The sequence below is a fragment of the Canis lupus genome, chromosome 23, assembly GCF_011100685.1.
Source record: "Canis lupus familiaris isolate Mischka breed German Shepherd chromosome 23, alternate assembly UU_Cfam_GSD_1.0, whole genome shotgun sequence".
NCBI lineage: Eukaryota > Metazoa > Chordata > Mammalia > Carnivora > Canidae > Canis > Canis lupus.
The window spans coordinates 17441848-17465259 of NC_049244.1; the positions used below are offsets into that span (position 1 = coordinate 17441848).

The 23412-nt window shown below is 37.2% G+C and overlaps 1 long non-coding RNA gene across 4 annotated transcripts in view; it reads left to right on the forward strand.

The window, feature by feature from the left end:
* Window positions 1–17170, forward strand: part of LOC111091935 — a 70653-nt gene extending 53483 nt beyond the window's left edge. For 2 of the 4 annotated variants that reach the window (XR_005376944.1, XR_005376943.1), the window contains exons 5-7: window positions 12529–12632; window positions 14754–14857; window positions 17011–17170. This is a non-coding gene — a long non-coding RNA (uncharacterized LOC111091935). The remainder of the gene's footprint in view (window positions 1–12528; window positions 12633–14753; window positions 14858–17010) is intronic. The other 2 variants (XR_005376942.1, XR_005376945.1) reach the window with 2 other exon arrangements.
* Window positions 17171–23412: the final 6242 nt, after the last annotated feature.

Consider the following 23412-nt stretch of genomic DNA (forward strand, 5'->3'; position numbering starts at 1 on the left):
GTGAATTCAATTAAAAAGAAAAAAATTATCCTTGTTATGAGAACTCTTAGGATTTACTCTCTTAACAATTTTCCTACATATCACACAGCAGTGTTATCTGTAGTCATATTGTACATCGCCTCTCCACTGCTTATTTATCTTAAACCTGGAAGTTCGTTCTTTTTTTTTTTTTTTTTTTCTCTTTTTGGAAGTTTGCCCCTTTCAACCACCTCCCTCCAATTCTTCCTTCCCTGTCTCTGCCTCTGGCAACCACAAATATAATTTCTTTTTCTATGAGTTTGGTGTTTTGTTTTCTTGTTTTAAGATTCCATATATAGGTGAGATCATATAGCATTTGTCTTTCTTTGTATGACTTCTTTCATTTATGATAGTATCATTAAGGTCCATCCAAGTTGTTGCAAATGGTAGGATTTCCTCATTTTTTATGGCTGAAAAGTATTCCTATCTATCTATCTAACTATCTAACTATCATCTCACAACTTCTTTATCCATTCATATCTGTTGATAGACACTTAGGTTGTGTCCATGCTTCAGCTATTGTAAATACTGCTACTATGAACATAGGGTACAAATATTCTTTGAGTTAGTATTTTCATTTCCTTCAGATATAACCCCAAAGTGGAAATGCTATATTGTATAGTAGTTTTATTTTTAATTTCATGAGGCTCCTAGCTGCTGTCTTCCATAGTAGCTGCACCAATTTACAATCCCACCAACAGTGCACAAGGGTTCCCTGTTCTTCACATCCTCCTCAGCATTTGTTATCACTTGTTTTTGTGCCACTTTAACAGGCAAAGTGATCTCTCACTATGGTTTTAATTTAGCAAAACTAAATTGATCAGATTTACTGCATCAAGAGAGACCAGCACATTGAGGGAGCTGTGGGAAATTAAGACAAGGTATTTATAGGGTGTTAGGCCTTGAGGGGAGTGACTTTAAAGTAGGTTTTGCAGGCAAGAAATTACTTAGGGCCAAGCATAGGGTATGACATAGTAGCTTTAGATTAGTGGTAACAATGAGATTAAGGTCTTGGTGTAGGTCTTATTGAGCAAGCCATTAGTTTTGATGACTTAGCTATTTGGTTGGCCAACAGCCATAACTTCTAGGTGTAGTTACTTTATTGTGTAGCAGCTAAGGTTTTTTTTTTGTTGTTGTTTTGTTTTAATTAATTTATTTATTTATGATAGTCACACAGAGAGAGAGAGAGAGAGGCAGAGACATAGGCAGAGGGAGAAGCAGGCTCCATGCACCGGGAGCCCGACGTGGGATTCGATCCCGGGTCTCCAGGATCGCGCCCTGGGCCAAAGGCAGGCGCTAAACCACTGCGCCACCCAGGGATCCCCTTGTTTTTGTTTTTTTTTTGCTTGATTCCAGTATCGTTTACTACAGAGTTAGGTTTGCATGTCTATTCAACTCCAGTATTGTGTATGTAATGGTTTTAGCTATTGCTTCTCTTACTGTTAGCTAGGCCTTACTTTTAATATATGATGTGTGCATAGCTGTAGAAGAAGTTCCTGCAGAAAGTGGTAGGACACTTCCTGAAAATAGCACTTTGTGATTGTACTATTCTGTGACAGTTTGCCTCTGATGGTTTTTCCCCTCAGTATGCTCATTAACATTCCTTATATTTATCTTTGGAATTTTCTTATGAAAGAAAATGACAACAGGACTCTTTGGAGATCCCTAAACATCTCTCAGTTTAGTCATTACTAAGTTCTGCTACTTAAATGTAGAGCCACACCAATTTCTGAACTCCCTGGATACAGAGAGTGGTAATCTCTCAATTAGATCAAATTGCACTTAACACATCAACAGATTTGAGTCAATGTCTGTCTGCTCTTCTTCTAATGCCATTACTGAAATTTGCTAAATCACTTGCAATAAGATTTTCCTTCTCAAGTACTCCTTCTAGGGACCCCAAACCAAGACAAGCCCTAATAGTGAAGGAAACTGTGTGAGGGGCATGGCTGTCGAGGTCATTAGTGAGAGTTTCTAATGTACTTAGAAACCAAAAGCTTATTGATAAATAAAACAGGACAGACATTATCCAGGTAGAAAGAAACTGCGGTGCTCAACATTGCCAGTAGAGAAGTGGGAAGTATATGAAGGGGGACTGGTTAATAGAAAGTTCTAATTTGGAAAAGCCATTAGTGCCTCCCCTAACCCAACATATATCCTCCATCATAGAGCTGGCTTGTGTAGCTCTTTTGTGTTCCACCGGCCCTCCCCACCAAAGACCACAAGAGCTTTTCTTAAACTAATGAAGATTAGTTGGGAAGAGTTAGGATTGTCAATGCCATGGTAGGACCCCCATAAGGACCCGCCTTGTTCCCTAGCCTAACAGCCAGCTTTCTGCTCATGTGTGCATGCAATCTGAAGAAAACCACATCTCCTGCCTACATTTAAATATGATCATACAAAGATCACCTTGCCAAAGTAAACAAATACAAAACTGAATCCAGGGGAAAGAAAACTGGAATAGAAGAGCCCTAATACAAAACAAAATAACTAAATAACTAAATCTTTAATTATAGTGTATGGCTGTGAGCAGTTATTGGATTTATTACACAAGAACTAGATAGTTCTATTAAAAATGGTAAGAGAACAAAAAAGTTCTGAGATGCTCTAATAGTTTGCAGGAATAAAATATTCTGTATGAGGGTTGGGAGGTAAAATTGAGGTGCTTTGACATAATATAAAGAAAATATGAAACAAAAGATACTAAATACTGGTAGTCATAGAATATGGGAGCCATTAGCTACATGTAGCTGTTGAGTGCTTAACTGTGGCTAGTCCAAGGTGCTGTCAATTATTACATACCAGAGGGGCACCTGGCTGGTGCAGTCAGGTAAGCATCCAACTTTGTTTTTGGCTCAGATTGTGATCTCAAGGTCATGGGATTGAACCCCGCATCAGGCTCCTTCGAGTCTGCTTGTGTTTCTTTCTCCTTCTCCAGTGGCAGAAGCCCTACCTCCTCCACTCTCTCTCTCTCTTTCAAATAAATAAATAAATCTTAAAAAAATACACACCAGATTTTGAAGACCTAATACAAATACAGAATGTAAAGTATCTGTCATATTTTTATACTGATCAAATTTTGAAATAATAGTTTAATGTTTAAACATAAATGAAATCTATTATTAAATCAAATATTGCTGATATTTAATATTTATTAGTAATAAAATACCATTAATATTAAATAAAATATTTTGAAGAAATTCATTCATGGCACTCAATATAAGAAGTATGATATAAGTCTGTGGGATCTAAAGTTTGATTTTGGTAATAATGCAAAGCATTTTTTACATGACCAAAGTACTGAGTCCCTATTTCTGATTTAATTGCTCAGGTGGTCTTTCCCTGTTCTTTAGGCACAGATTTGAGACTCTCCACCTGGTTTCACATCCCTTTAAGACAATAGGGACTCACTAGCTGTGTCCACTCCCTGATGTTTGTTTTCCCTATTAATGACTGCAACCATCATTTACCAGAAATCATACTTAGGCTTCCACTTCATTTGTGCGACTGCAGTTTATTGCTATCCTTATTAAATAGAAAAGCAAGTTGTATTTCAAAGTGTTGTTTCCCTCACTAGACCTTGTTGGTAAATTTGCTTTTTTATTTTTATTTTTTTGCATTTGTTTGCTCCTACATCTTTTTCTTCAACCATCATACATTTTTCAGTGGCTGGACACCTAATGAGACAGAGTCAGAAGATGTCTTCAAGCAATCTGACTTCTTAGATTGTGACAGGCCTGGTTTGGATTTTCAATTTAAAAAAGTTGAAAAGAGAAAGAAGAAAGCAAGCAAGTAATTAAGCAGGAACAGGGTCTTGGCAGAAGTTGTTAAGTGATTATTTAATGAAACAGTTTGGAGCAGGGAGACCTGGCTCCCTCTGGTTCCTGCTTCCTGTAAAAGCCCAGGTGGCTGCTTCCTACTCTCTTTGTCATGCTCCAACAAAAGGCACAGATGGATTTATAGGCCTTGGAGAAAGTGGGAATTGTGTGTGAGAACTATTTTGCAGTGAGTTGTCAGTCACAGGAAAGCTCTGCCATTGAGATGTCTGCTGGGAAGGGGCTTTGTTTGGGGATTCCTGGCACCCCATATGAGGGTGTATGAAAAAGAACAACTCTCTTTAAGAAGCATCCTTGTGTGACATGGGGGTTTCAAGGTGCAATGCATCCCAGGGCTAGGTGGGTTGAAATGACTGAGGAGGGAATCTGGAATTTCAGAGTTTCACATTTAATCTTTCTCTTTTTAGCAACTAATCCAAAACAGATTATGATACCCTTTGGCCATCTGCTGGCTAGATTTAACATCTGAGATACTAGTTTAATTTGCAACCTCTGGATTCAATCATGTGGATAGGGGACATTTATAAAGAGCAGAGGGATGGAAGTTAGAGCTTCCATGCCATTGGGCACCAAAGATTTATTGTTTCAGCCTACCCATCAGGAGCACCCTATGTGCAGCCATTCTTGCTCTATGTCAAGTATTCATGTCAGAGAAAATTTTTGTTCTCTGCATCTGGACTTAACCATACTGACTTGAGGCCCTTGGGAGGAAATAAGAGGGATGCTTGTGAATCTCCACCTGTAGGGTTTCTCATTGATGATACTTATTTGTGTATACTGCTTTGTAGTGTGTGTCTGTGTATGTCCACATATACAGCAGGATCCCCCAGAGGAAACAAAACATGTTTGTATAATGCAGAGGAATAATAGAAAGAACTGGAGGATATGGTATGAGTGGCTAACAGTGATCTCAACTTTCCAAAAGAAAGCCTTGATATGCTAATAGAAGGGTACCCTGAGCATGTAGTAGGTGCTTGATAGATGCTTATTGTCCTTGAGGGGCCGCTACTAAGTTCAACCCCAGAAATGTGGGTGATGTTAAAGCCTTCCATGTAGTTCTGGAAGCAGGAGCATACATCTCAAAAAAGAGAAAAATTTAAAAGGGAAGGTATTTGCAGGGGGTAAAAAACAGCATCTGCCCCGGGAAGAGGTAAAACTAACTAAAAAGTCAGGTAGCTGTGTCTTAGGAGAAAAAAGGGTATTGGAAGGGATGTCTATGAATAATGGGACACTCTTATGTCTGCTTACTTCCAGGATACTGAGAGGACAGTGGTCAACTCTTTCCAGATTCCACCTCCTAGTGAAGGAGGCTACTCCTTTTAGGTTTGTCTCTAGTTAATTCAAAGGCTAGCCAGAACTGTGTCTGCACATGTCCAGTGAATATTATAGCTATGGCAGAGATGCAGCAGGCAGAGAATGACAGGTGTAAATATGAGCCCTATACCCACGGTATTAATAAAAACTATCATTTCTTCAGTGTTCTTGACAATGTAACAGGGAATTTACCACTGTTATTTCAATTAATGTAATCTTTGCAATATGTTATTTTCCTCACTTTGAAGATGAAAAAGCTGCATAGGTGAAATTAACTTACTGGGTAGCCAAAAGTTACACAACCTAGAAATGGCAGAGCCAAGTGTTAAGTTTTTGCTTGATTCCAAAGGCACTGAGTAATGAATGCTTTTTTTTTTTTAATTTTATTTATTTATGATAGTCACAGAGAGAGAGAGAGAGAGAGAGAGAGAGCAGAGACACAGGCAGAGGGAGAAGCAGGCTCCATGCACCGGGAGCCTGATGTGGGATTCGATCCCAGGTCTCCAGGATCGCGCCCCGGGCCAAAGGCAGGCGCCAAACCACTGCGCCACCCAGGGATCCCCTAATGAATGCTTTTTTATGATGCTACCCTAGCTACAGGTTGTGGCAAAGCTGGGAATGGATGAAATCTTCAGTTATTGAAAAGGAAGAGCTGAGAGAGAAAAAGATCAATTGAGCCTAGGAGTCCAGGAAATCCCCCCAGGATGTATGCTGCTTGACCAGCAGAGAGAGAACTAAGAATTAGGTGAGAAGAAAGACTGTTCAAGGAAAGAATGATTTCAACTTATCCTGTGCCAGTCATTCAGGATAAAGTCAGTGGCTGAGAGAATAAGAAAGAAGGACAAGAAATAAAGATGTAGAAAGACTACAATAAACAAGATGGAGGGTCCCTGATTCTCTCTCTGCTTTCTATCTTCTGTGGGGAAGGAAAAGTAATTTTTTACTCTACCCTTCTAGGTTCTTCCCTGAGAATCCCTTGTAATAAAAAGCAGATGAACAGGAGAAAGGCAAAAGTTTAATAACATGTATATTTCGTGTATAAATGAGGGACACCCAGGAAGACTAAGCAACTCCCCCATATACTCCAAGATACCACTTCAATACCATCTTCAGCTACATACAAGAGAAGATTTTGAGTTGGTGAGGAGGCCAGTCATGGCTGTTTACAAAATGCCTAGGAAACAACACAGGAAACACACAGTGGGGTTGTTATGCAGATTTAAGTTATTTTCTTTTCCATTGATAAGAGTTCTAGAGGCTTAGAGTCATCTTTCTCTTCCTGATACAGACTGGAACACAATTTTACACATAGAGAGTTCCCTTTGGATGTAAATATCTCTCACAAAAGGATAACTTCTACCCAGTTCTCAGAGCTTACCTGTGTCTGTTTCTTACAAATAACCAATTCAGGGGTGTGTAGGTGGATTAGTGGGTTAAGCATCTACCTTCAGCTCAGGTCATGATCCTAGGGTCATGGAATTGAGACTCACATCAGGCTCCCTGCTCAGTGGGGAGTCTGCTTCTCCCTCTCTGAATGCCTGCCTCTTCCCCTGCTTATGTGCTCTCTGTTAAACAAATAAATAAAATCTAAAAAAAAAAAAAATTGACCAATTCAAAATAATCAATATGCCAAAGAGGCATACTTTGGGGTGGCACACTCTTTTCCCCTTCATTTTACCCTATTCTCTTTCTGATTTTGTCTTGTTCCCAGCTCCATGAACTTTGACTAGCTGATAAACCATAAGGTGTGCAAAAATAGTTCTTAGAAAATACTGTTCTCATGTTTTATAGGAACTTGAGCAAGGAGCACGAAAACAGGAAAACAGGAATTCATCTTAAATTTTGGTGAAAGTAAACAAACTGCTGCCTATGCCTCCATTGTAGGGACAGCTACTCAATTTTCACTTCCCACCCCGTAAAACCTGACTGGGGTCCTGTTGGAGAAAGTCCTGATCAGTAGGTGCAGCCTGATGTGGATCAGCTGAACCAAGATAAAACTTAGCTGAGTCACTTAAGCCACTTTCTCTTAAAAATTACCAGTGCCTCTGTTTTCCAGGTTATAGAAGGTCACCTGTCTCTTCTGCCCACTTCCTTCCTCAGAATACACATTCCGAATTCTCACTTCCTAGGTGCTACTTGTTTTCTCAAGTCTTCAGCCTTCTTGCTTCTTCCAAACACTTGTGCCCTTAGTGAGCTTTCCTTTCCACACAGCTCTCCTCCATACCTGCTTCCCCACTTCCACCCTCAGCCTTCATTCAGTTCTATCACCTTCACCCCAGGTAGATTTCTATCACGTTTTTCATAATTTGAAACTATATTGAACTCTTTCTAAGAGATACTTTTCACCCCTGATTATTGTTTCTCACTATTTAATCTTGCCCCAAACTGCTCCAACTCACTATGAACTTTGCCACAATGAGAAAATGTCTCTCTCTAAACATGCCAAAAATCTTCTAGCCTCCCCAGCCAGAGATCTCATGATCCCACAGAGTGTGGTTGATGTGTCTTCTGAAAAATCTTCCTTTCTGGAATCCTGAAGCTGTGTCTTTGCCATTGTACCTTTCCGACTCCCTGCTGATGAGTCTGAAAGGTACAATTGCCCTCCTCTTACCTCTCAGTTGGCATTCTAGCCTTCTCAGCATTATCCTTTCCCTACATTCTTTCTCTTAGACATGTTATGTCCTTACCTTTGAAACCTCAACAGCTGACTGACTCTTGGTATTTCCACCCCATCTCTTCTCTTAATGCCACATTTAAAATAGGTGTAACTTTGACCATGCCTAAAATAGAGCCTATCTTGTCCTCATTTTAGACTACACATTTTCAGATTTTTGGTAGTCCTTTGGGCCCTTTTCTAAATCTCTCTAGCTCCACAAAGTGACAGCAGTGGATGTCTCCTGTGGGTCAGGTTCTGTGCATGGTGCTGAACAGGAATAGAATTTGGGTTTTCCTGAAAGCCTGTATTAATCCACTCTTGCCATGTTCTCTCTTCCAGCACCCAGGTCAAGCCCTGTTTACCTGCTTCCCTTCTATCACAATAGTTCTCTAACTGGTCTTCTGGTTTCTAAGATTATCATTTTCAATCTTTTTTGCAGCCCACTAAAAGATACAACTCTTATAATATTCTACTATCTAGATATCTCACTTATTACAAAGCCAAATAATGCATCCATGTTCCTTTCTGGACATTCTATTCATTCTAGCCTCCAGCCCCTACCCACCACCCCAGTTGTCTTTGTGGTTGTTCCATTGTTGCCAAAGTCATTTACTTGCTTTTCAAGCACACTTTAAATTCAGGCTATTTTTTCTTCCCAAAATATAACGCGTAATCCTATTCCACCTTTTAAAGCCCTAGCCATGCTCTAAGACCTCTTCAAAATACCAGATTCTTCATTAAGCCTTCATTTTTACCTTGGGGTAGAGCCCCTCCTCCTAGCTTCTGAACTTTAAGATTGGATTTTTTTCACAATGTTTTTAAAAATATCAATTAAAGGACAGTATTCCCCCCCATCCTTAATCCATTGCAGACTGATATATTTATAAATTACTATAAAAATTAAGTACAAGAAAAATAAAAACCTATACAAAACATCATTCCCCGATTTTTACTGTTGGATGCAACGTTCATGAGCACTGATCATATGGAATGCTGCAGCAACATCAAATGTTACCAGATTTTCTACACAGTTACTCTCAAATTCTGTGCTTTGCTTATCATGGAGAGGTGACAAACACTTCCTAGATTGCCCTAGGTCTGCAGAACACAATTTGAGTAAGCAATGCTTAATTTTTTTAAGAAAATTAAAAAAATATCTATTTATTCATGAAAGACACACACACACACAGAGGCAGAGACATAGGCAGAAGGAGAAGCAGGCTCCATGCAGGGAGCCTGATGTGGGACTCGATCTCAAGACTCCAGGATCACACTCTGAGCCAAAGGCAGACACTCAACTGTTGAGCCACTCAGGTGTCCCAGCAATGCTTTAGATTAGCATACTCTACCATTGATACATCATTGACTGAATTATATGTATACATGTCTCATGTTACCTATTGAATAAATCATTGAAAATGCCACTGAGTGGGCCTTTGTATCCCATCCCACCCAGTAGATCCCACAAGTAATAATTAACTGAATAAATGAAAGACTAATACACACACATACCTAAATAATTCCTAGTATCTGATCGAGATGAACAAATGATCTTGCATTCAGTCTCCAGAGGCATTTTGCATCCAGACACTAACTGTGAACTATAAACTATAAATTTATCTTTTCTTCTGGATTCTCTTTTTCTTCTCTTCTCTGTCGTCTAAATTGGGTTCTTGACCTTCCTTTATTACGAACACTCCCAGCCATTGCTAGCAATCATGTTTTTATTGAAAAACCAAATTCTGATAAATGAAATCTGATTTCTATTAAAACTGCCTAGTAGGTATTGATATCAAACAAGAAATAATCCTTTTTTTCAGCCTTACACCTCTTAGATTCAGCTTATTTATTATTTCTTCCTTATAATTTTTAATACAATTCTTTTGTAAACTTACTGAATAATGTTCGCATGTATTCTAAAAAATACTGATTTTTCATAAAACTGATCTTGTGGTGTAAAGAAAATGTTTGAAAATTAGATTAATTGCTTGCATCCTTTTTTTCAAGGTTGTAGTTTTAAATTAGAGAGGAATACAATTAAGCAACACTTAACTGGACAGAGGGTATTACATCTAGTTTAACAAGGTAGTCAGGGCAGGAAGCATTGTTGACCAACCTTTATCTCAAGAAGACTTCAAAATGAAAAAGAATTTAACCCATATTTATATTCTCATTTCCATTATTCAAGACTAACAGAACTTTTTGAGACTTTAGTTGACACCTCAAGTAGAGAAGAAAAGAAACCAGAAGTTCTAAAAAGCGTAACAATGGAAGCCCTTTGACTCCAAGGGCAGGTATGTACTTGCTAATGGAGAAAACCATGTTCCATCTAAAAGTGCTTCTTTTGGAGTGTGTCTGAAAAACAAAACAAAACAAAAAAAAACCCAGCAAGCTAAAATGTTTGTCCTTGAATGCTACTTCTTCCTTAGAGATTTTGTGCTTAAGGGATTCTTAGGTTCAGTTAGCATTGGTAGGAATCTGAAAAGAATATAATTTTAAGAATAAAAAGAAAAGACTTTCCTGATAATTTTTCCTTTTAAATAGACTTTATTTTTTTACAACTCTTTGAAGTTCATAACAAGGCTGAGAAGAAAGTACAGAAGTTCTCATACACCTCCACCCCTGTACATGTAAGCTTCCCCTACTGTCAACATCCCAACATTTGTTACAGTTGATAAACCTACATTGATATAGCATGATCACCCAAAGTCCATAATTTACCTGACTGACTCTTAGTTTTGTACATTCTATGGGTTTGGTGAATGTCTAATGACATGTGGCCATCATTATAATATCATATGGAATATTTTCACTGCCCTAAAACATCCTCTATGCTCCGCTTATCCATCCCAACCCTCTCCCTAACCCCTGGCAACCGTTGATCTTTCCATTGTCGCTATAATTGTTCCATTGATTTTTCCATTGCTGCTATAAGTATGTAGCTTTTTCCAGATGGGCTTCTTCCCCTTAGTAGTATACATTTAAGGTTCCTCATGACTTTTCATGGCTTGATAGTTCACTTTTTTTAGCACTGGATACTATTTTTTGTCTGGATGCACCATAATTTATTTATCCATTCATCTGCTGAAGGACATGGTGGTTGCTTCCAAATTTTGGCAATTATGAATAAAGTTGCTATGCACATCTATGTGCAGGTTTTTGTGTCGATGTTTTCGATGCCTTTGGGTAAATACCAAGAATTGTAATGCTGGATTGTATGGTAAGAGCATGCTTTGTTTCGTTAGAAACTGTCAAAATGTCATCCAGAGTGGCCGTACCATTTTGTATTCCCACCAGCAGTGTTAGAGAGTACCTGTTGCTTCATATCCTTGTCAGGAGTTGGTGTTGTTCCTCATTTTGGCTATTCTAATAGAGGTATAGTGGTATCTCGTTGTTTAAATTTGCTCTTTCCTATTGATGAATGGGGGAACATCTTTCGACACGGGGCTTTTCTTGATGAAAGGGAGAGGAGTTTTCAGTATGAGATACTTGGAAAAAGGGCTCAGACTTGAGATTATGACTCAGGTTGGCCCCCACCCACCAGAAGACCTCTTTTTGTAAGCCCTCACTTTGTGAGACCTAAGAGAAGATCCAAATTGGTTCAGCTTTTTACTTAGAACCTTGTACATTATTAACTATTTCTGAAATTGTTTAACCCTGTCAGTAGGGAGATTTTCATATGCCCAAATATGCTTGTGGGGCCTAACAGTGCAGAATGGTGGGGCTCCGGGGTGGCTCAGTCAGTTAAGTGGTTAAGCATCAGTCTTTGGCTCAGGTCATGATCCTGGAGTCTTGGTATCAAACCCCACATCAGGCTCTCTGCTCAACGGAGAGTCTGCTTCTCCCTCTGCCCTTATCCCCTATATGTGATTTTTCTCCCTCTCTCTTGCTCTGATAAATAAATAAATAAATAAATAAATAAATAAATAAATAATAAATAAAATCTTAAAAAAAATAAAAGTGCAGAATAAGAAGGAGTGTTGTTTGCTCTGTTCTTCCATAAGCTTCACTAAGTGTACTGCAGTAATGATTAGAGGGATGAAGAGGAGTCAAGGTGGTGTGGAAGATGCCCAGGCCTGTGACAGTCTGCAACTGATGAAAAGCAGCTAGCAAGGTGGAAGTGTGACGAGAAAAATCTCAAATGAAAGACTAGGAAATGACAACAGAGAATATAAACCAGTCAAGTTTTCCAGAATATAATGAAACATTGTGAAGTTTTTTTTTTTTAAAGGTAGAACTATTTTACACTAGAAATCCTTGATGTAAAAAGAATATACTGCAAGAAAAAATGAAGAGTCTAAGGAATGATTTTAAAATGAGAAGAATGATGCTATTTCCAATATTACACAGTAAAAAATGTCAAGTGACACATTGCTTAGTTTTGTCTGAGGTAAGGTGGAAAGTGTATGTCTTCTAGATTCAGACAGATCTGGACTCAAAATCAACTTCCACTCCTACTGGTTATGGGAACTTGGCTTCTTTATTTTAATTTCCTTATCTGAAAAATGAATTTAATAAGAGCTATTTCCACCACAAGGAAGAAGCTACTTCAGGTAGCTTCAAGATACCTGGTTGCTTGATACACGGTAAGTGTTGGTATTAGAATTAGAATCAGTGTGGATATTAAATTGGGTACTAGAGTTGGCGTTAGTGTTCATATTATGAGCATTCATTTTTCTCAACTGTTTTTCTAAAAATTTTCAGGAAAGTGGAGATCTACATTTATCTGTATTGCCCCAGAGGAATTATAGATACAGAGTGAAGCCTGATATACTGATTCATACTAGATAGGGAGTCAACAGTACAAGGTAAGGCATTATTCAACAAAAATGAGGTCAAAGTCATATAAAATTCTGATAGATGTATATATCCCTAATGTACAGATCTAAAAATACAAAGGAAAATGGTTGTTCAGTTATTGTTATATTTTCATGAATATTAGTGCAGTTAGCAAGAACGACTGGATAATTCTACTGTTTGCAATAAAGTAAAACACCCAATTGAGATATGAATGTATTTAATTCATTGACTATCTTTTTCTTGATTAACGTGGCAGAGGAAAATAATTTTTAATACATATAATTTTAGCTGATCTATCATTTAATAGATATTTTCTTGATAAATATTTGCCAAACACTAAACATTATTTTATCTATCATTGCCAAGGTCCAACAGTTTAAATTATCAACATGGTTTTCAAAATATGCTTTTCCCTTCATGTTTTGCACAGAGTGATTTAAAAAATTCACCTAATACAATTATTAAAATCAAATTTAAAGCTAAAAGTGTGCTCATGTTATATTGGTGTGTGTGTGTGTGTGTGTGTGTGTGTGTGTTGAGCTATACTTATTCTAGAAATTAAATAGGATGTTCCTGGGTCATGAATTCCCTGGCATATAAGAATTAAATTATGCACAATGTATTCCATAAAGCCTATTATTTTTTGGAGGCAGACAATACTGCATTATTTTTTTTTCAATACTGCATTATAAACAGAAAATCGAAGTTGTCAGGTGCATGAATCAAGGCCTTAAGGTAAGATTGCAAGTTATGTTCAGATAATACCAGAAGGCATTTTATTCCCAATCATTGGTATTTTTTGAAATTCAGGCCTGTGGAGATGATGCGTAGCTTCAAGTGAAGAGAAGTCAGGAATATTGTATGTGCATGGTTTATAAATCCTGTAGCTTCCCTCATGTTCCTGAAAGATTCCCCCCACTTATTAAAAGAACATGGGGTAGTCAGGCCTCGGGCTTCTCCCTAAAGTTCTCTTGAGATTCCTAAGGTCTCTAGAGTCTATCTTTCTTTTCACTTCCATTATGTACCCCATAATAATTTACTTTGAGGAAATACAGCATATTTATTTTTTGACCTTGACCAATATGAGTTATAAATAACCTTCTGAAATGAAACAGTTGTATAATTTGGGAAATATTTATGCAGTCTCAGTCAAATAGTGAACATTAGCCATAATACACATACTTGACACTCTGGTAAAAAAAAAATGTAAGAGAATTACAAAACATCAACAAGGCTCCTAGGACATCCTGCATAGGAACAACTCCATAAGATGGGAAATATCTATTCAGCTCTTGGGCAAAAGTTGGAAATTAGCAATGATACACATGCTTTTGACTGTGGTAAAAGTTTTATGAGAAGATAAAATTACTGTGCATTGACAAAATAGGGTTCTTCTTTCTTTGGGAAATTAATTCAATTCTGACCAAGATTCTCATCCCATTTCTAGAAGTTATTTTTGGCAACTGGCCTTCAACGAGGACGTACCATGGTCAATTATTTAGCAGTTCCAGAATTAGACCATTGTTCAACTCTTTTATCAACTTTTGTGCAACTCATCTTCACTCTTCAGATCTCATTTCCAGTGCTTACGATGGAAACTGACATCTCTTCTTTCTTGAAAAGATACTCATTTAAAAGAAAACATGCAAATTATTTGCAATCTTATGGTAGCCTTAGGCCTCTAAAATAGTGTCTCAAGAGAGACTAAAGTATAAATTTGAAAATGTGTCATTTCCCTTCTGTTTAAGGATACTGTAAGATATATATGTATTTTTTTAAATGAGAACTAAAATGATAAACCCACTGTAAATGAGAATTACTATTATTTTGTTGTTAGTACAATTTGGTCAGTTATGACTCACTCTCCCCCACCCCAAGAAAGTGATATAGTCACATGGACTAGATGTGGGATTCTTTGAGATTAATTATCATTAGCTTTTCTGATGCATTTTCTAGACTTTTAAGGACTTTTAGGACACAGAACACTAAACATGGGAAATGGGGAACAAAATTCTATGTATTAAAATGACTAAAAATATATTCTTAATCTTTGTCCTAATGTTTGACAAAACTGCACAACTTATATGTCATTCCATATTGGACCACAATGTACATTCCTCCATTTGCAGTGAAGAAAATGGAATCAATATATCTGCACCTTGTTTTCCTTAATGGTGAAACAGCAATGACTATCTTTTCTATCATAGGAAGGAATTCATGTCGATTTAAAGAGGTAATTGACAAATAAACGATGATTTTGAAGCACATAATACTTGATTAATGATAGCATAAGAACAGAGAAATTAAGAAATATGTTCGAGACCATTACACATTTCTTATTTGTTCCAAAGAAATTGAAGTTTGGTAAAGAAAAGTTCTAGAATAGTCCCAAATTGAAAATCAACAAAAATTCCCAAATGACTGAAGAAGTCAATAATTGAAGGCAAATCAACCACAATGAACTATAACAGTTTGAACCACTTGAGGGCAAATGAACAGAATGAAAGAATAAGCTTCCTAAAATTCAGCAATGACAGCAAACCATACCCAGGTTGTGACCCAACATTGCTTTATAATTAAAATGACATTCTGCCTAAATTAACTTCTGTAACTCAACAACGTGTTGAAACTCAGAGTTATCTAATGTGTTTTACATTTTTATTATGGCACCTTTTAATTTAGATAAACCAAAATTTGTACAGAACACTTTTTATTACTCTAAAATGCTTCAAGATAGGCATCAAATATTCTGTATACAGTTTAGTTATATTATTAGTGTTGTCATTTCCCTAATGAGAATTTCTACTCCAAGAAGAGTGCTAGTATCAGAAAGTTCACACTTAGGAGTTCTGCTATCCTTATTTCTGATCAACAACCACATGTGTTGTTAACTAACATATGGATTTCCACTGGTGAAATTACTGGCTTACTTATTGACATAATTGGTGTTGGAAATAAGCTTTCATTGGTGAAATTGATGCTATTCATGGTAAATGGATTGGATTGAATTAGACATTTAACAGAAGGCTTAAATGGGTGGCTCAGTGGTTGAGCATCTGCCATTGGCCCAGGGCATGATCCCGCGATCTGAGATCAAGTCCCATAGCAGGCTTACTGCTATGTCTCTGCCTCTCTCTCTTGGTATGTCTCTCATGAATAAATAAATAAATAAATAAATAAATAAATAAATAAATAAATATCTTAAAAAAAAAGAAGGCTCACATTGTATGAATTGGGCACAAAAACCAAGAGACATGGTCTTCATCTATCTATACTGTTTTTCTTCCTTTCTTTCTTCCTGTCTTCTTCTCCTCTCTCTCTCTCTTTTTATCTTTCTGTTCTCTCCTGTCTCTCAATTTCACTAAATATCCAGTCAGTTTAAGAATGTCTTAGGATGGGACACCTGGGTGGCTCAGTTGGTTAAGCATCTGCCTTTGGTCATAATCTGAGTGTCCTGGAATCAAGCCCCAAATCCAGCTCCCTGCTGAGTAGGAAGCCTGCTTCACCCTCTCCTTCCCACTCATGTTCTCTCTCACTATCTCTGTTTCTCTCTCTCTCTCTCAAATAAATAAATAAAATCTTATCTCAGATGTGAAAGGTCTCTGAAAAATGTAAAAGTAGTGTTTGAAGTAAATTTTGCTGTCTTTAATTTGTTTTTTTTTCCACCTCCAGCTTTATTGAGATTTAACTGACAGATAAAAATTATATATATTTAAGATGTATAATGTGATGCTTTGATATATCTATACACTGTGAAGTGATTTCCATAATTGAGCTAATTAGCATATCCATCACCTTACATAGGTGCATTTTTTTTTTCTCTAGTGAAAACACTTAAGGTCTACTTTCTTCTTTCTTTCTTTCTTTCTTTCTTTCTTTCTTTCTTTCTTTCTTTCTTCTTTCTTTCTCTTTCTTTCTTTCTTTCTTCTTTCTTTCTTTCTTTCTTTCTTTCTTTCTTTCTTTCTTTCTTTCTTTTTCTTCTTCTTCTTTCTTTCTTTCTTTCTTTTCTTTCTTTCTTTTTCTTTTTCTTTTTCCCTTTTATTAAAGATTTTATTTATTTATTCATGAGACACACACACACACACACACACACACACACACACACACACAGAGGCAGAGACACAGGCAGAGGGAGAAGCAGACTCCATGAAGGGAGCCCGACTTGGAACTCGATCCCAGGTCTCCAGGATCACGCCCTAGGCTGAAGGTGGCGCTAAACCACTGAGCCACCAAGGCTGCCCTAACATCTACTTTTTTAGCAAATTTCAAGGATGAAATACTGTGTTATTAACTATAGTTATCATGCTGTATATTAGGTCTGCATTTTTTATCTTATAAATGAAACTTTGCACTCTTTGACCAACATCTCATTTCCTCACTCTTCAGCCCCTGCTAAAACTGAGTCGTGAAGAAATAGAAAATCTGAAAAGACCGATAAAAGGTAAGAAGAGTAAGAATATTGAGTCAGGAAGCAAACATCTCCCAGCAAAGAAAACCCAGAATCAGATGGCTTCAATGGTGAATTCTATCACATATTTAAAGAAGTTAAATTAAAATAAATAAATAAATAAAAGAAGTTAAATTAAAGAAGTGGATTTTGCCAACCTTTTTCAAACTCTTCCAAAAACATGGAGAAGAGGGAATACTCTACAACTCATTTTTTGAGGCCAGCATTACCCTGATGCCAAGGCCAGACGAGACCACTACAAGAAAAGAAAATTGTGAGATAATAACCTCAATGCGCATAAATCAAAGTCCTTAATTTGGATTATGTGTGTGCTCCCACCCATTTTCCTTGGTACTTGTCATGAGACTAGAGCATGAAGCTGGTTCTAGGTTCAATGTTAATATTCACTATGTGTAGAATCACTTGGAATCTCAGGGCTTTAAAATAAGTAGACATGAGTTCAAGTCTAAACCTAATCCCTCACTAATTCTATGACCTTTAGAGCTGATATTTGAATTTCAGTTTCTCTAAATAGTGTTGATAATGTCTCATGTGGAGAGTTGCAGAGCTGACTAATTGGAATAGTTTGGATAAAGTCCTTATCCAAAGTTGGTGTTGCTTTGTCCTTAGTAGGATTTTAATAAAGATTAGCTTACTTCCTTCCCTGCAACATCGCTGCCCTTGAGAATATAAATTGGATATTTATGAAGGCCTATCTGTTCTCTGTTCAGTTTTATTGAAGTTTAACTGAGGTATAATAAATTGCACATATTTAAAGTATAAAACTTAACGAGTTTTGACATATATATATATATACACTTTGTAAACCACCTGCTTTTATAAGCCATGGTTTTCCCACCTGTAAAGCTTTCTACAATTTGTTGTCACCTAAATATTTCTACCCCACTTTTCATCACATCTACTTAAATAGCATCCAGTGTGGATAGGATCAGGTCTGAACCTTAGAATCAGGCCTTTATTTGTTCTGACATTTGGCCCTTATATTCTTCTCCATCTTTATTTCCTTTGGGTTCTTTGTTATAGCAACAGGTCTATTCTTCACTCTTTAGGTGTGCCTTATACCAGGGTTTTATTTTTCTCCCTAGAATAGTACCCTGTCCTGTACCTACCTTATTTTTTGAAATACCACCCTTCTTTTAAAGAAATCTCAAAGAAGTCTCATCAGTGTTAACTTTGTTTCCTCTGATGTCCTTGATTTTGTACCAATGCTAATGTGTTCACTGCCTAAATGAGAAGCTCCCAGATCAGTGCCTGGGAACTCAATAAATGTTAACATAATTAATAGTGGATAAGTTGACTCCATAATTAAAAAACACATTAATATTTTAATAGGAATATACTATATAAGTCAGGGTGGGAGAGGTACAGGGGTAAAAGGAACTGTATCACTCCACAATGCACTGGGAAAGTTAAGTGAGTAAAAAGGAAATCACAGCTCAGTGTAATTTGTGTGATAAAGATGAGTATGCGTGGTTATGAGAGGGAATTTGAACTCAGCTCTACTGTTCATTGCCAGAGTTGGTAGTCTTAGAATACTTGGAAGGTATTCCCAGAATTGTCAGATCTCATTTTTCAAGCAAAACTAGAAATCCCTATTTTTGATTGTACTCTCTCATTTTGCAATGTAGGCTCAAGTTTCTTGAACATGATTTTGGCCAAACTAAATGATTTTGAAGAATCTGGCCTACAATGTAGGAATTTATGAATTTTGCTCTACTGTCTCATGCAATGCAATGCCATACTCACTCGTGACATGGCAGGGTCTTCTGTGCACAAGAAAACACACCAGGACTAGGAAGGATGTCACGCTATGTGTGACACAGTCTGCAACACTATTCTGGTCAACTTGCCCACTTCCTCTTCTGTTGCCTTATTCTCTACCTGTCACAGCATCTAATCTCATGGTTCCATTGTGGAAGCACAGTCCACACCATTCCCCCATATAACCCCCAAGCTGAGGCCAATTGTCAGGTGCTAATTAGTACCACCATTTTTGCAGAGTGTTCTTTATTCTTATAGTAGAGAGAGACAGTTCTACAGTATATCCATTAAAGAGGAGAAACAAAAGGTAAACCAAGACTAAATTCTATTTAAAATAAGATGGTAAATAACATTTTCTGTAAAAGTGGAAAATATTCTTAAATATTTAACATGCAGCATGAAGTCCTAATCACTTATTTATGACTCCTTTCCTGGCCTCTTATAGAATCGTTGCTCAGTTGAACACAACAAAAACCCTAGCATTTTGAGAAGGAAATGATTTAATACAGGGAATTGGATGTTGACAAAATCATACTCAGTATGAAAGACCAGGTCTTTAGGGATGACTTTCAGCCAACATCACAGAGCTGAATCCATAGGGAACCAGCTGTACCTTCGCTACACTCAGGAGACACCTGTGGTAGTCCTCACTGGGATCTAGGGTTCAGGAAGCCCTGGTCAGTCTGCTGCAGCTCCACATTATTTTAGCTGAAATCCAGAGAAGAAGGTTGCAGCTACCAGTTCAGAGCCAAGCCATGTCTATTAGATCATTATCAGCAAAACAGATATCTCCCATGTCCCTGTCCCCTCTCCACTTAAGACATTTCTGAATTCAGATTCATGAAGTTCCTTGGGCCATCTTATCAGTGAAACTTGAAAAATACTTGGAAACCCCAACCTCAAGAGATTCCGTGAAATACAGATTTTTTTTTTAAAAAATGCAATTTTATTTTGTATTTGGAGTTTTCATAACTTTATTTTTATTGTTAAATTGATGCCATTTAAAATATAATTTAATATAACATAGTATTTTTTACTTAAAAAATGAACACATGGTTCCTGTATTTCAGAAAAAAATATTGAGTTCATCCACTTTCTGATTTGATCTACATATGCCTTTCTTTCCATATGAAAACTTCAAAACAACAAAAACAACAATTGCTTATTGAGATAAAAATTCTTATTTACAGATGTCAGGAATGCTGATTTTCTACATTAAGCTTACTGTACTTGGAATAGCAGAGGTAACTGGAGTCTTCACCTAATTAAGCTTTAAATCATTTTCATAGACTCATTAAAAAATAACATTTTGTTTTAGAATAGTCTTAAAATTACAGAGAACTGTGCAAATAGTATATATAGAGAGTTCCCAATTACTCAGCAAAAAATGGGGGGCCCCATTATTAGCATTTTACATTGTTATGGTAATACATGACTATTAGTGAACCAATATTTTTATGTTATTATTAACTAAATTCCACATTTATTTAAATTTCCTTACTTTATTATCCAGTGCCCTTCTTCCATTCCAGGATCTCATCCAAGATACCACATTACATCTAGTCATCATGTCTCCTTAGGCTCTTCTTTGCCATGACAGTTTCTCAGCCTTTCCGTTTTTTATAACATTGACAATTTGAAGCATATTGGTTAGGCATTTTTAGAATCCCTCAACTTGGATGTGTCTGATTTTTTTCATGCTTAGGCTAAGGTTATGGGTTTTGGAGAGGAAAAGCACAGAAGAGAAGTGCCATTCTCATCACATCATATTAAAGCTCTTACTCGCAGTATGACTTACTATTGTTGGTATTAACCTTGATCACCTGAAGGTAGTAACGATAGGGATGTTGTAAGGATTAATACTCTTGCATCTTTAAATTTTTTTGTGGTGGCACTAATCTTTAAGATCCTCCTGTATGCAGTATTGATCTTGGTTTTCCCTTTTGGTGGACAGATGCATGGTACTTCCTACATAAGAACCCCCAGTTCACAGGTCAGAAAGCCAGTGTGGAGTCTGCCCATTTCTGATTATATCTGTTCAACTATGTGCTCAAAAACTGGGAAAAAAAATCACAAGGTTGATTTATAGAGCAATTGGTTCCACCAGGAGACAAACTCAGGTCAAAACTCCCATCTATGGCATGATCGCCAAAAACTCCCACTCTCTCTGACTAGGGAGCCACAGTGGTGGTCTTTTCTAGGTCACCAGAAGTTAACATGAGTTCAGAGGCAATTATTACTAATCCCCCCTAATCTGGGTCTTTCTGGGCATGCCCCTTTCTTCAATGTACAGCCATTCAAGTAGATGTTTGCAGTGTCCATATCACATAACCTAGACCCGCTGGAAATTTACTCAGGCCAATCCACCGTACCAATTTCATACTTCCTCTGCACATCATTATCTGCCAACCCTTCCTTCTTGTTTGCTACAAGCAGTCATAGCTCATGGGACTTGCCGTTATTGCTTTAAACTTGATGATGAAGTCACCAGAAGTCAGTGAGAGTACATATATATAAGTAATCCTTTCTTTCAGTGGGAAAATCCCTGTTTTTATTTATTTATTTATATTTATTTATTTATTTATTTATTTTGAAAATCCCTGTTTTTAATTACAATTAGTTCAATAAGTGGGCGATTGATCCAGGGGTCATAGAATTCATGTATGCTAGGAAAAATAAGCAGGTACAAAAGAGAAATTCATAACACTAATATTTCTGTCCCCAGAGAAAAATAGTTTATAATATTCATTTTTATCTTTATATAGTTAAAAAGTTTTGTTCAATAAAATCTGATTATTTTTGTCCTTTTACCTAACACTGTACATTTGATGCCTTATTACATCCATAGTGCAGCATCTAGATTAAGACTCTGGCTGGGCTTAATTCCCTCCTGCTGTTGGCAGTTGGGCAGCTTTGGCAGCACCTGGGTTGTTGCTAGAGGTTTAGAATGTCAAACCCCACCCTGGGCCTGCTGAATCAGAATTAGCATTTTAACAAAATCTTCAGGTGATTCTTGTGCACTTAATATTTGACAAACACTGTGTTGTTTTTTTTTTTTTTTAAGATTTCTTTATTTATTAGAAACAGAGAGAGAGGCACAGACACAGACAGAGGGAGAAGCAGACTCCATGCAGGGAACCTGACGTGGGACTCGATCCCGGGTCTCCAGGATCACACCCTGGGCTGAAGGCGGCGCTAAACCGCTAAGCCATGGGGCCATCCCTGACAAACACTGTTTTAAGACACTCACCAGAAAAACCTGCTTGAGTGTACCAGTCTTTATTTCTGTGACATTTGGTAAGTTACTGCACACTGTAAAACTGGGTTTTTACATCTATAAAATGATGTTAATAGCATTTCTTTATAGCGCCCTTGACAGAATTAAATAACATAATGTGAGCAAAGTGCTTAGCTTGGAGGATAGTTGTTATTATTATCTTGTGTTATAAATCTAGTACCATAACACTCATATATGCCATTGACCGAAGAATTGTCCTGTGCCAGGACAATGTATTAAATGCATTATTTCTCTACAAGTAAATAGGAATGAGTCTCATTTTACTGATAAGGACTGTGAGGTCAGAGGATTATGTCTTACTAAAGCCATAAAACTGGTAAGGGAACTGGGATTCCAACCAAAGTCTATATGGCTTGAATTTATATTTTAGGCTGAAATTGTTCCTTCTCTTCATTATGGAGGGTATTTCTTTTCTGCATGTTTATACCAACTATACAGACTTACAACCTATGTGCAATATCATTGAAGAATTTGAAATGAAAGAAAAACTATATCCTCAGAATGTCATTTCTTCCCTAGTCCCCACTCTTTGTCATATGAACAATTAAAATTGGTCTCATTTGATGTAATTTTCTTTACTTCCTTCACAGAGTTATTCAGAGTTGGTGTCATAGGCAACTCACTGTGAATACCCTTAACGAATATTTACAAGTGAGCTGCTATGAGCTGGCAATGCAAGGAAGAGAGGTGAAGAGTGTGGCCAGCCTCTCATGAGAAAGAGGCAGGAAATAGCAGTGTCAGATGACGAGGCAGGCTTTGCTCAGCCTGACAGGTGACAGGGGAAAGAGTGCCCACCACCACAATAAATATCTAATGAGTGCCCCTGGGGTCCAGAGTCATGTGAATATAAAAGCTACCTTCAAAGCTATATTTAGTTTCTAGATAGGGTCCCCTCCTTCGTGGGGATTATTACTCAAAGATAGACATTTGCATGAGCGGTGAAAGAGATAGCTTCTCAAATGGGACAGGCTGATAATAAGACTTCAAATCAGAAACAAGGTGAAATTAAAGTTTTTTTGTTTGTTGCCTGTGAGCTGAAAGGATAGACATGAGCAAAGAAATAATAAAAAAAAAAAAGGGTCAAAGAAGGGACAAAGAGGTAAGAAAAGTTGACAAGACCAGTGGTTCCTTTATAAGAAAGCCACTCTGCACAAGAAGTAGCTCTCAAAATGTTGACTGGAATGATTTTATTTAATCAGGATAAAAGAACCTTAGGAAATTGTTGGAAGCATGGGGGTGATTCTGGTCTTGGAGTAGAGGC